The 14,668-nt window shown below is 42.1% G+C and overlaps 1 long non-coding RNA gene across 2 annotated transcripts; it reads left to right on the top strand.

The window, feature by feature from the left end:
- Positions 1-298: 298 nt before the first annotated feature.
- Positions 299-14,379, top strand: LOC117702956 (uncharacterized). Of its 2 annotated transcripts, XR_013108644.1 has the most exons (4): positions 299-466; positions 7,367-7,446; positions 8,314-8,420; positions 10,397-14,379. It is a non-coding gene; the product is annotated as an uncharacterized LOC117702956 (long non-coding RNA). The 2 variants fall into 2 exon arrangements; XR_004606120.2 differs by lacking the exon at positions 10,397-14,379 and having other exon boundaries at positions 8,314-9,125.
- The last annotated feature ends 289 nt before the right edge of the window (positions 14,380-14,668 follow it).

Below are 14,668 nucleotides of genomic sequence, written 5' to 3'. Positions count from 1 at the left end.
TGGGTTCCATCTGGGATGCATTGCCCCTTAATTGTCAACCCTTTATTGTGATCAAGTGAATGTTGCTAATCTCTACATTTATTGTTTAGGTAAACAGAGGCTGCGTTTCATCAATATGCAGGGCCCCAGCCCTCGCAGCGCCAAGTAACTTAAGTCAACGCTGAAATTTTCAGGGTATGCGTAATTACAGAGCATGCGGAATTTTCACTCGATCCTAATTCCACATCTTTTCTCCGACCCAAGGGCAGCAGGGGGGAGGAACCCGAGAATCTCCACCCTCCAAGGAGTCCAGGGCCTGCTCCTTAAGAGCAAACGGACTTCACTGGCGGTGACAACGCGCGTCTTGCTCTGGACCGACGACAACCTGAGATGGTTTTGGGGACAATCCTAAACTTCCAACCTGCAGAATCCAGTGCTCAGCGTTCACATTGCAATGCTTCTGGACCCCTCCCCCAAATCTGCCGCAGTGAGAAGGGGGTTCCCCACTCCGCGGGTCCGGGGGGGGGCGGGTCTTGGAGGCGGGTTGGTCCACGTTCTCCACACACGCCTGTGTCCTCTTGTTCTGCCCGGGTACTCAGATGTACCCGATTTTTTGCCCCTGGTTTGGAGTCGAAGAGAGTGTGCTATGCTTGGGCGTGAAGAATGCGGGTTACTCGCGCTTCTTAAGAAGCTATTGTTTTCTAATTAAGAGGATCTAACCCACCGAGACTGCTAGAAGACTAGGAATTCGCCTCAAGAAATGGACGGTCTCCTTCGGCCAAGGCCGGTATAAGCTTCCTAACTGCCTCTGGGCTCTGGGAGTGGCTTTGGACTGGGTGGCCTCTGGCTCAGCTGGAAATCTTCCAGAAGGCTGTGGAATGGGACTTTAGAGGTTGAGCCTCAAGTCTGGGAGAATAACAAACATTTTCTTAGGCAACTTGCTTGCAGGAAATAAAAAAATTTTTTTTCTGCCTCACTTATAACCGGACGCTCATCTTGCAGGAGACTGTCTGGCTTCATTTAAGCAGAATTCTGAAGTCAACTCCCCACTTGCAAGTTTAGGGCTGTTAGTGCAACCTCTAGATTATCTTATAACGAGGCTTGAGTTGGGGCCCACAGCATGGGGTGGCAGCTAGCTGTTATTCATTTTGGTAACTGGGCACTTCTCATATAAGGTACCTCTCTTTGCTTTCCTGTTGAATAGCGTTTGCAACAAGAGAGAAATTAAACACAAATGTCAGCTCAATCACGACAGCCTTTCTTTCTGTTACCATTCTGAACCTCTCATTTGCAGGCCCAAGCTACTTTCCAGCCTGTGACTCCTACATCATATAATACTTAGATCTGTCACCATACTGACACACCAGCACGGCTTCTCGCGGGGCAGATGGACAGGGTTTTAGACCGCAAATGTTAACTTAACTCTTTTCTGAGTTGTGGTTATTTTCAGCTAGGACAAGAGGCAGGGGACAGAAGGGGGGGGGGGGAGATAAGGTAGTCTGGGTGGACACAAATCCTTTGGAAGTCTCATGATGAGTAAGGGCCACCACTTAAAGCTTTGATCCTGGCCAGGTGTAAACATTTGTCAGCTGTCTATTCTCCAAAATGCAGCTAAGAATGTCAGTCTCAAAGCATTGTTGTAAAGGCTAAACAAAAGTAGGCAGAGTAAGTCCTGGCAATGCCTTAGTGCTTACTGAGAATTAAGCTAAAACAAAAACAAAAACAAAAAAACAAAACAAAAAACAAAACAAAAAACAAAAAACAAACAAACAAAAAAACCTCAACCATAGCTAAAACATTGAGATTAAAATAAGGCCAATGGCCATCGCATGACAGATTCACAGTGAATCTGAGCCAAGAAGGTGAGCAGTACAACCTAGCAGCTAGTGATGCCTGTCTGGAAGGCATTAAGTCAGTTCTCCATGGGTTCTAGGGATGGTTTGCTGTTTGGTTTGTTTGGTTTAGTTTGGTGGGCTTTGTTGTAGACTCTTAGATTCTCTTCCTCCTCTTCCCTCTCCTCCTCCTCCCCCTCCTCTTCCTCCTCCTTCTAGACCTGTTCCCTTTGTGTATTCTGGCTGTCTTGAAGACCAAGCTGGCCTCTAATTCCACCTCTGAGATCCTCCTGCCTCTGCTTCCCAGAATGCTGGGTCTAAAGGGGTGCACCACCATGCCTGGATTGTTTTAATTTTTAAAGATTTTAATTTTAGTTTTAATTATTTGTATGTCTATGGGTAGGCATGTGTACAGTTCCTGAGGAGGCCAGAGGTACGTGTTGCTGGACATACAGGTGGACCACACAGTGTGGATGCTGGAACTGAACCCAGGTCCTCTGCAAGGACAGTAACTGCTCTTAAGTTCTGAGCCATCTTTCCAGTTCTTGTCTTGTTTCTTTTTGTTTTGTTTTGAGCTAAGGCGTCAGCATGTTTCTCACACTGGGCTGGAACTCAGTTATTTGGAGTAACACACGTACGCTACCATGTGTATCCCTACCCTCCACAGTATTGCACATAGAGATCGGAGGGCTTGATTTTAGGAACAGCAGCGAATGTTCCTAAAGCTCATCAGAACCCAGGCACTCCGGCACGCCCGGCACACGCAGCATCCCGCTTAGTGATCTCTCTCATTTTAAAAAGTTGATTCTTTTTAATGGTGTGTATTAGTGTGTGTACACATGGGTGTAGACACCTGCAGTGGCCAGAGGTGTCAGATGTCCCAGAGCTGGGACTGTGTGTGATTGTGAGCCACCTGATGTGGGTGCTGGGAATAGAACTTAGTTCTTCTGGAAGAGCCTATGTATTGCTCTTAACCATTGTGACCCCAAACTCTCTATTTAAACCACTACTATATATAGTGTCAACTGTGTATAGAGAAGAGTCTGTCCAGAATCCAGCACCAACGGTTGTCATCTTGGGGCCAGGCTTGTGTTTCTGCTATTTCCATCTCCACTTGCTTCATTGAAAATCGTGTCAGGTGCCTGTTAATTGTCTATATTACATGTTTATGTGAAAAGACACTTTAGAAACTTACAGTACCATGCTGTGACCATATCTAAACACATTTGAAATCATTCCTTACAGTATCAAATATCTATTCAATGTTCAGGTATCCCCTGGACTCTTATAAATAATGTTTTATAATTGTTTTTGTTAGGTTGAGATATTCTTACATAATACCTAACTGACTCTTTGTTTGGGAGTTTCTGAGTTTTGTTTCTGTTTCTGTTTTTTGTTTTTGAGTCAGGGTCTCTCTATAGCCCTGGTTATCTTGGAACTCTTTATGTAGATCAGGCTGGCCTAGAATAAGCTGAGATCTGTCTGCCCCTGCTTTCTAAGTGCTGAGATCAAAAGAAGATACACCCATTTAAATTACCATTTAAGTCAGTTTTAATCTATATGTCCCCAATCTCTTTCTTCTTTCCTTCCTTTTTTAACACTGAGTTATCATTTTTTCTTGTAATTTATTTGTTGGCATGAGTCATCAGTCACGAAATTCATTTTTAAAATGAAGAAAATGCGGCTCAGAGAGGTTAGAGACATTTAGAAATGAATAGAAAAAGAATTTGGTTTTAGCTCCTTCTGAGTATGGTGTCTGTGCTGCATTGACTTTATTATATTCCCTTTAAGTCAAATGGTGAAAAAGCAAGGCACAGGGGTGACTAGGTCACGCCTCAGGGTAGCAGAGCATGTGTGACTCCCCTCAGTAACCAGACTGACTGAATATTCACAGAATACCAGTCACTTCAAACCCAGTCAGGGTTTGAAACTCGGGGAGAAAAATTGAGACCAGACTCTGTATGATTAAATAATCCCTGCACACTCCTCTACCTGTAATGTGAGCGGATTTTTACGTCCACCAAATATTTAATAAGATAAAAAGATCTCTCAGAGAAACCTACCAAATCCCATTTTCTTCCTCCTCTTCCTCGTTCACTCTGCATTCTCTACTTTCCTTTGCTCTACGAAGCAAGATAAGGAGAAAACACCTCTTTCAAGTAGTTATTTTAAAATACCAGTCAAATTAACAATTTGGTAGTTTGATATGTGATATCTGCCTTTTGTTACAGTAGTTTTGAAACCACAGGTTACCCTAGCAACTGAATACATTTTTTTTTCCTTAAAATTTTTTTAGCTGTCTGGAAGAGAAAAAAAGAAAAAGAAAACTTCTTGCCAGAATTTTCCCCATAATAGCTTCCATTAACTGCAGTGACTTCTGCTGGAGAGGCTAGCACTGCTGTCTCCTGCTGTCTCCAGTCATTCACTGATCTAGCAGATGTTTTGTTTGATAAGGCCAATTTAAGCTTTATAAAACATTTATTTTTTTTCACCTCCAAGGAGCAAATACCAGTAAGGATGGGATTTGCTGGTGATCACTAGATACCACACAAGGGCCTCAACCTGCCAGTGGAGATGCTGGCTAAGAAGAGAGACTAAAACAAACCTAAGGGCTTCATTTACTAAAAAGAAAGGGGACAAAAAGAAAAAAACAGGAGGGATGGTTAAAGAGCATCAGATCAGTCCCTCGGGACTGAACAAGGGGAAGAAAGCAAGTGGAAGAGAGTCTACTGTGGAATCAAGTGAAATCCCTGGTGGGTAAGCCATTCCCAAAGACGGTAACACCGGCAACACCGAGAGTGAGAAAAGAGGAGAGAACGAATGTTTTCCATTTCATTTGTCCTTTCGCAGAGCCTGGTATTGTTGTTTCAAGCAAAATAGGGAAGAATCAGATGGATTCTTCAACAAGCGAATGTCAGGTGTTTTCTCAACCTGGAATCACTTGTATCTGCCCAAGATGCCCTGGTGTCCCACCACAGTCACGCCCCGGTGCGCGATGGTCCAGGTGCTGCTCTTCACAAACACAGATCACGCCGATAAAATGATGAGCGTATCAATCCTTCTCTTGGAGTAAAAAGCAGGAAAAGTTTTGAGGCCTGAAATTGTGCTGCATGCAGGAAAGGTTTCAAAGCCTGAAACTACGCTGTGTGCGAATAACAAAGCAGGGAAAGTCGTCTTTTGGTGATTTGTGTCTTCAGGCCCCTTTTATGCTGGGTGAGAAGAGAAACTAAAACAAATCTAAAGGCTTCTTTTACTAAAAAGTAAAGTAAAGACAGGAGGCGTCATTAGATCAGTTGAGACTTAACAAGGGGAAGAGGCAAGAGTCTAAGGTGGAATCAACCGGAAGTGTCTGGTGGGGAAGCCATTCCCAAAGATGGCAACACATTCCAATGTGAAATTCTTCCCACGTATAAGAATGAGTCGTCAGAGGAAACTCTTAGGAAAGAGAACTGGATATGGGAAGACCAAAAAAAAGAAAAGAAAAGAAATATCCACCCCAGAAAAAAAAACAAAAAACAAAAAACCAAACAAACAAAAAACCAACCCTAGAGAAGAGCTGAGGAAGTTAGAAGGAGAGAGACTTCTGAAATGATTCAGTACTGATAACAATAGATATTCATGCCTTCATGGCTAGAACTGGACTCTCTCTCTCCCCCTCCTTCCCTCCATCTCTTCTTCCTTCCTTTCTTCCTTCCTTCCCTTCCTTCTTTCCTTTTCCTCTTTTTGTTTTTGAGTTGGTCTGGAACTCACTACGTAGACCAGGCTGACCTGGAACTCAGAGGAATGCACCTGCCTCTGCCTCCTGAATACTGGGATTAAAGATTTGCATGGCCACAACCAGCAACTTTTAAAATTTTAAGTAATTTCAAATGTACAGGGGAGTTGTACAAAGGAGAATCATAACAAAGCAGCATTTTTTGTTTATTTGTTTGTTTGTTTTTCTTTACCAGATTCACCAGGGTTGGTTGTTTTGTTTTGAGACAGGGTTTCCCTGTGTACTCACTTTATAGAGCAGGCTGACCTTGAACTCAGAAATCCACCTGTTTCTGCTGGGATTAAAGGCCTGTGCCACCAGCCCAGCTCCTCCCCAGATTTTAACCCTTGATATCATTTGTTTTTCTGTTCCCTCAGAAAGTTGAGATTTACAAAGAAGATGGTGTGAGTTGGTTTTGAGAGCAACGAAGTCTGACATATAGTGATGTGGATCCAGATAGAAAGCTCCGGTCCACTGGGATTCCAAAGAAACACTACGTTTTCTAGGGAGGGGAAATGGGGAAAGGGGATGGCATCTGAAATGTAAATAAAATATCCAATAAAAAAAAGTAAAAAAACAAACAAAAAACAAAAAACCACTACTCCCAAACATTCAAATCTAAAGAAACAAAACAAAAACAAACAACAAAAAAACCAACCAAACCAGAAAACAAACAAACAAAAAACTCAAAACAACAACAAAAAAACCTAAACAGCTGAGGACAGAACTTTTGTGAAAAAGAATTCTGGAAGACAAAAAGCTAAACCCAGTGAGAAGACACTGTCAGTGAATGGCAATTCTTTGATATCTCAGTCCTTCTTAGTGGGCAAAATGATAGTCTGATCCATGCCAGGCAGGCACTGTGCTACGGAACTATACCCTAGGTCTGTTGTTCCTGTTTCATATTTGACAGACACTGTGGAACGTGTTGATTCCATGGCTTCTATTAGTCACCCATCTCATTGCTGTGACAAAGCACCCTGACCATGCTAAATAAGTCATTTGGCAAGAGGATCGAGGCCACTGGTCACATGCATCAGCAGCCAGGAAGCAGAGAACAGAAAGTGTTAATGACCAACTCACTTTCTCCTTTATAAAGTCTAGGACCCGAAGAATGGTGTTGCCCACATTCAGGGTGGGTCCTTCCATCTCACTTAATGTAATCTAGATAATACCTCACAGGTGTGCCTGGAGTCTTGTCTTCCAGGTGATCCTAGCATTGTCTCTTAGGTGATGCTAGACTCTGTCAAGTTGACAATAGTAACTACCACATGATTCTTCTCTAGCTAGCCTTGATTTTCAACCTGACACAGCCTAGAGAAAAGCCTGGACTGGAGAATTACCCACATCAGTTTGGTCTGTGGGCATGTCTGTAGGCAATCATCTTGATGATTATTTGACGCAGGAGGCCCCAGCCCACTGTGGGTGGCACTCTTCCTAGGCAGTGGGGGGGTGTATAAAGTTAGAGCTAAGTGTGAGCCTAGGAGCCAGCTGGCAAGCAGTATTCCTTCATGGTTTCTGCTTCATGGTTTCTGCTTCACAGTGTATCCCTCAGCGATACACTGTGACCTGGAAATGTAAGCCAAATTAACCCTTTCCCCACCCTAAGTTGCTTTTGGCCAGAGTGTGTATCTATCATAGCACCAGAAAACAAACCAGAACAGGCTGTATCCTGGGAAGTTATAGATACTGAAAATGTTACTTATATGACTTGTGACATTTGTATTCCAGTTACTGTTGCACAGCAGTGAACCATCCTGAGACTCAGTGGCATTAAACAATTATTTTATTATGTTTACAGATTTTGTGAGATAGGAGACAATGGGATGCCTTCTCTATGCTCTGTGACTCAGGACCCTCAGGAGAAGATACAAAGACCAGGTATGTTCATGAGGACAGAACTCGGGGCTGGAGTCACCAAGCACACATGTCCCACAGATGACAGTGGCTATTATCTGGGACACCTTCCCACCAGTAAGCTAATTTGGGTTTCCTTAGAGCATTCAACTGAGTTCCTGCAGTGAGTGTCCCAAGAGACCAACATGAAACACTTTGCATTTTTGAGGTCTAGCCTCAAACTTTACATAATATCATTTCCCTCCCCAACCCCCTGAATGCTACTGGTTGTTGCAGTCAGAAATGTTTGCCCAAGTTTCAGGAGGGGGAACATAAACTCCATCTTCCCATGGAAGTTACGTTAAGGTCAAATTGTGATGAGAACACTGGGATAGCCCATACCGTTTCACCCACCTTTGGAAGATACAGTCTGCAATGATTTATGTATATGCATTTAAAGGGAAAATTGACTTCTGAATTACGATTTACTGTTTTTGGTAGTTGTAGTCTTCTCAAAGTCTGAGGTTAAAAAGTATTCTCCATGTGTTCTTTACTAGGAATTATTTTCCACTAATTTTTAGAAGTATATGTCTTACAATTTTATAGGCTTATATTTTTCAAAACCTACTTTAATAAAGGTTCTTAAACACTTTGACTTATATCCCAGTGACCAAAGGTGGGGAGAAAGATGGTTAATAGGACAAAGGGATGTGGACCTGTTTAGATGTAGATCTTTGGGGTAACTTCAGTCTTTGCTGTTAGCAGTCCAGTCCACTAGCAAAACATCAAACAGGAGGCAGCAGGGGCTCAATTCAGAAGAGACCATGAGGCTCTGTTGGTCAGAATGCTGCTGAAGCAGCAAGATGCAGCTGGAACACCACCAGAAGTTCTTTGGCTCATTTCTCTCTACAGAGTCTCGACAAGCGAAGATCAAAGAAGAAAGCAAGGTGAACCAATGCCAGAGTGTCGTTAGCGACACCAGCCCCAGTGAAGCCCAATGAAGACCACAGAGTGACAAGGTGAACCAATGCCAGAGCTCGTCCACTGTCGGGTTATACTTACACTCTTTCCAAACATCACATGTCCTCTCAAGCATCTGTTCCAGCAAAGCATCACATGCTCTTTCACCAGACAGCTTCCAAAAAACACCATGTGCCATTCAGCAAAACATTTTCTCACATGTCTGCTTCACAAAACAGCCTCTCATAAGACAGTTTAAATAAAAATATCGCATGATACAACTGAGTCTCCAACAAAACCAGAAATTCCCACTTCACGGCATTCTTTTATTTTATATGCTTCTTTAATATTATTAATTAGCTATGTATGAGTGTTTTGTCTGTATTATGTCTGTATGTATGTCTGTGTACCAGAGGCATGTCTGAAGCCTGAGAAGGTCAGAAGAGGGCCTCAAATCCCCTAGAACTAGAGTTACAGACAGTTACAGACCATGCAGGTGCTAGGCATCAAGCCTGGGTCCTCTGGAAGAAGAGCCAGTGTTTTAACCACCGAACCATCTTCACAGCCTCCCGATTTACAGTATTTTAATTAATATTATGCTTTCAGACATGTAATATAGCAACATAGCAAAATTTAAAAGAAGAATGGTAGCCAGCCTGGAATTCCCGAGAATCCTTCACTGGGCAACAATGCTGTAGTTGAAGATGCTCTCTCTTACATCTCATTAAAGTAAAGTGTGATGCCGGGGAGCACTGAAAAAAAAACAGAGGTGGATTTGGCATATTTCCATTGGTTTTTTTTTAAATAGAGAAATACTGTATGTTTGTCAGTTGAACAGCATATGTGTGCTCACTCTGGCAGAGTCGGAATGATGCAGAGTTTGCCGTGACTACAACCTAAGGACGACATGCAAATCTGTATTAAAATAAAAGAAAACAAAAACCAAACAGATCCAGGGCCTCATTGTGCATTTTTATTGGTTTAATAATTTATTTACTTATTGTGCATTGGTGTTTTGTCTGCATGTGTGTCTGTGTAAGGATGTCAGATCTGGAGTTCCAGACAGTAATGAGTTGCCATGTGGATGCTGGGAATTGAACCTGGGTCCTCTGGAAGAGTTGTCAGTGCTTTCAACCACTAAGCTATCTCTCCAGCTCATATTGTGCATTTTTTAAATGAGCTTTCCTCCCATACTTAGCTTAAATGTTCAGAATATTAGAAACTTGCTTACATCTTTGAAAGAAACCTTGATCCCTTTCTTTGTTATCAAAGGTCTTTTTCTTTTCATTTTCTTTTTTTGAAGAGACTGAGACAATGTCGTGATGCTGGGTTTAACAAACAAACCTCCCATGCTTAAGTTTTTTAATACCTCAGTCCTGCTTTGCTGTGTCATCAGGGGTTGATTTCTCAGCTGTAAACTTACTTGAGAAACCTCTTAAGTTCGGAACTGTTGATAGTATTCGAACTTCTGTCCATGTGCTGTGGTGATCTTAGACCAAGGACTGTGCCCATCAATAACACTCACCCAGAGTGTCTGAAATCAGTGATTAGAGATCGCAGGCAGTTCACCAGACAGCTTACCTAGTATCCAATTTCTGTGCTACTCTCAGTGTCTCAGACTTCTTGCAATCTTTTTAAAATCCTTTTTAGCAGGGCGGCAACAAAATATTTCTCTTATGACAGAAGCAATTGCCAGGTGGTGGTGACACATACTATTAATTCCAGACCTCAGGAAGTAGAGGTAGTTGGATCTCTTGAGTTTGAGGCCAGCCTGGTCTATAGAGTGAGTTCTAGGACAGCCAAATCTTCACAGAGAAACCCTTTTTCAAAGAAAGCAAACAAACAAACAAACAAACAAACAAACGAGCAGACAAGCAATTGGCCTATTTGGATAGTCCATCAATTAAGATGGCAGAAAAGATGCTGATTATATAGCAAGGATGGTTTCTAGGGAAAGGCATATGGGCTCTGTCTCAGTTGATGTTGTATTAGGCGAAGAACATTTATCAGAGCTAACCTGTGTTTCTGTGTCTAGAGCCAGCACACTGGAAGGACTATGCAGAAATGTTTGTCAGTTGTGGTCAATTTAGCTGTTGGTTTGGACTCTGGAGGACAGAAGCTCACTTCACAACTGACCAGGTACCCCTACCTCCTATCCCCCTACCCTGGGACCCTCTGACCAGGCACCCCCACCTCCTACCCCCCTACCCTGTGACCATCTGACCAGGCACCCCCACCTCCTACCCCCTACCCTGTGACCATCTGACCAGGCACTCCCACCTCCCATCAAGGAACTAATGTTTCTTCTTGGACTTTAGTCAGCAAGGAAAACATGTTCTTCCCACTTAAGGATCTCCAGAGGCTTAATTCAAAGATGTCAGCTAATACCTCACATTCTGACTTACTTCTTTAGCTGCATCAGGTGGCAGGAAAGCTTTCTTCTTTGTGACCACATCACTGGTTAGACAGTCTGTAACTGAGTGCTATGGTTAGAGAGTTTGTGTCCCCTCTAAATGCTCTTGTGAAAAGCCTGGGCCCCAGTGCAGCAGTGTTGACAGGGGTTCTTGGGGGTGGTAAGCTTACAGGTTTAGCACTGGTGAATGGGTTAAGACCATGGAGAGAACACGCAGGACTATTCTTCTGATACTTGAGAAAGCATCCTGCGGGTAGACTCAGCCTTCAAGTCATCATCTTTGAAGCAGAGACTATATTCTTGGATTGACAAGCCTGATGCCTTTGTCTCGGACCTCCCAGCCCATAACACTGTAAGCAAGAGCCTTTTTCTTTATCAATCAGCCAAGCTAAGCCATTCTGCTCCAGTAATGCAAATGAACACTAAGAAACTAATGTCATTCCTTAGCACAAAATGTATGCTTTGAGAAAAGATGATCCAATGGCCTCTTCTGGCCTCCACAGGCACCACCATCACATATACATACATACACACACAATAAGGAAAAAAAAAACAGATGATAAGATGAAAATAATTTGTCCTAACTGCTTAACAGCCTTCCAGTGAAGCTCAAGTATAAAACTGCCTGTGAGATGTTTTGGAAGCTATATGCAATGGCATGATATCAGACATGTTCCATGATATGCTTACTGTCATTTTTATTATTATTAATGTGCGTTCAGAGCCCGTGTTTACTATTGTATCTCCAATGATGAGTGAAATGCTTGGCACATATCTGACCAGAAGTACATGATTAGTGGTCAAAGCAAAATTACCAGAAAAATCCGAAATTCACACATGTTCGGGAGGATGGAAAAGATTGGATAGTTATCCAGTGACCTCGTGTTTCTCATGAGAAAACTTAGTCCCAGAGAAAATACATGACTAACCTAAAATGTCAGAATGGGAGTTTTCAGTACAGTGGAAACGACAGAGGCATAGTCATCTTCAAAACCAGGAGAGAAACACCAGCACCCTGGAGAGAATGTCATTCTCTTTTTAGTTACCTTGAGGAAAATATGTTGCAATATAATCACACCGCTTCTTGTCAGAGTCCCAAGGAACAGCACATTTTCTTGCAGTGCTCGGATTTTGTTCTATTAACTACTGTTTCCAAATAGGAGGCTAACCAGTGGGGACTCAAATCCTTTTGTCATGCTAACATTTTGGTTCTAATGGTCTCAATTAGGAAAACTGGTTCTGTAGATGGAACTACAATTACTTGCAATCATTTCTTTAAAAATTCTCATAATACTGTTACATAATTTTTGTGGCCAAGAGCTGTTTATTCTGTTTAAGTATTTCATGGGAAATCTACTTGAGCATGTACCTGAGTCAATCAAGTTAACAATGTTCAGACACAAAAAGGGTTACATTTACATATGAATGTTACTTTGATGGCTGTGATATGTATGATCAGCAGTCCCCAGGAAATTGTCACACTGGGCAGTCAGCCTGGTCTAGAGACATAGCTCAGTGGTAGAGTGCTTGCCTAGCATTCACAAAGTCCTGGATTCAATCCCCAGCACCTCAAATAAAACAACATTAAGTAACCAAGTTTCCACATTAGAAATTATTAGACATTTCCCCTCCTCTTTGGCACATGAAACATTTCTTTTCACTCATAAGTTTATGGGTCATCAATGTGGTTTAAATACATCAAAATACAAAATGTTCCCCTAGACCCATATGTTTGACTCTTGGTTCTCAGCTATTGGCACTGTTTGGAAGGTTGTAAAAGCTTCAGGGGGTGAGACATTACTGAAGGAAATAAATTGTAACAGCCTTTGAGGTTTTATAGTCTGGCCCCACTTCTGCCTGTTCTCTGCTTCCTGACTATATAGGCAATATGACCTTAGGTTCCTGCTGCATGTTCCTTCATTCAATAGACTTAATCCTCACAAAATATAGGTCAAAATAAGCCCTTCCCCCTTTAAGTTGCTTCTTATTGTACATTTGGCCATAGAAACCAAACAAGTAACTAAAACAGAAAATTAGTACCAGGAGTGGGGACATGGCTGTGATAAACTTGATCATGTGGTTTATAGGCCTTTAGACATCTTTACAGAAAGAATATGGAATAGTTTGTAACTTTGAGCTAGAAAAGCCTGAGAATTCTCTAAGCCTAGCTTAATGGTTTGTTTTGGGTGGGGGTTTGGAAAGCCAGGGTGCTTAGAGAAACAAGGACATCATTATCTCAACTATGTTTCAGAAGTCTTGAGGACTCTACTGGGGACTAGGATAGAAGCGATATCTTCACTCAATAGCCTCTTTTGGGCTCCCTTCAGGGACAGTGATTCTACCAAATGGTACCAAGCCTAAATTCTACCCATAATCTCTTCAATTCTGGAGCATCTACTTCGGCTGAGGCTGTACATTCACCAAAAGTTTCACCCAGCCTTTCAGGGTACCACACAGTTACATTGTCAAAGGTTCTGGCTACATTCTGCCACTGTCTGGAAAATTTGAGTGAGGCTGAATTTAATAAATAATGGACCAATTTGTTCAGGACAAGAAATCTCAAAACAGGATAGCATTTAGACTGTGTTAAAGTTACTGCCCAATGTTCTTGTCTAGGTGTACAGTGAGAAAGCCAGCAAGTAAAACAGAAAGATATAGTAGAAATCTCCGGTCTGAGGAAGAAAGAAATGAATTTAAAATTGCAGACAAGCTGAGTGTGACAGCAGCTGCATTTGTTAAAGGGATTATTAACTTCACTGAAGAGAAACCAAGCCTGCCTGGAGAAGTGTTTCTCCAGGGTTTGCCTTGTTCCAGAGGGAGTTCAGGATGTGCCTTGCTCTGGTAGCCAAACTTGGTAATGTGCAAGAGTCTCCTAAGTGTTACTGGATTTGAAGGCATGAGGGGGCCATGGAGAGCAGCTGAGGTGTGGTATTCTGACAGGCTGGGTGGAACTTGTGGTGGATGTATACAGCCTTAGTTGAAGTAGAAGCTACAGAACTAAAGAGATTATGCATAGAAGTTATTAGGCTTAATACCATTTGGTAGAATCACAGTCCCTGAAGGGAGCCCAAAAGAGGCTATTAATGAAGGCACAGCCTATTTGCATCAGGAGTTCCAAGTATTTTTGAGATGGGTACCATGGTATGCTTACCAAGAACAGTTAGAGGGGTGGAGTGCAGGCAGTCTGAATCTGTGAGATGTTATGTATGATGCAGAGAAGCCCTGAGAAGCCTGGAAACCTGGAAGCCTGTGAGTCCCAGAAGTCCTCTGACACTGAACTTTTTACACTGTGGCCCTTTGGTTTAGCTTAATGTGTGACTAAGCCCTCTTGGAATAAGAGTACGTAACATTTTTTGTTTTGCAGAAACCTACAGTTAACAGACTTAATTTTAGAGAGGCTTTGAATATTCTAAGAGACATTGGATTTTTTGTTTGTTTTTGTTTTCAAGATAGAGTTTCTCTGTGTTACCCTGGCTGTCATAAAACTTGTTCTGTAGACCAGACTAACCCCAAACTTTCAAAGATCTGCTTGTCTCTGCCTCCCTAGTGTTGAGATTAAAGGTATACACTACCACTACCTGGTGAGTCTCTGAAGTTTTAAGAGACTGAAGTGTTTAGATTCTTAAAGACTGAGAATTTTAAGATTTGGAATCTATTTTATATTGTGATATTGATATTAACATGATATCTTGTGTTCAATAAGAAAGAAAAGTTTCTAATTGAATAGCAATGTGTTTGTGTATCAAGCTGACAATAGGCCAATTATGTTGGTTGGTTTTCATGCCAACTAGACACAAGGTAGACTCATTTTAGAAGAATCTCAGATAAGAAAATGCCCCACCAAGACTGGCCTGTGGGCAAGTCTGTGGTGCATTCCTTAACTGGTGATTGATG

The sequence above is a fragment of the Arvicanthis niloticus genome, chromosome 2, assembly GCF_011762505.2.
Source record: "Arvicanthis niloticus isolate mArvNil1 chromosome 2, mArvNil1.pat.X, whole genome shotgun sequence".
In the NCBI taxonomy this organism is placed as follows: domain Eukaryota; kingdom Metazoa; phylum Chordata; class Mammalia; order Rodentia; family Muridae; genus Arvicanthis; species Arvicanthis niloticus.
The sequence above is the reverse complement of the archived record's forward strand: the minus strand, read 5'-3'. Positions and strand labels throughout refer to the sequence as shown.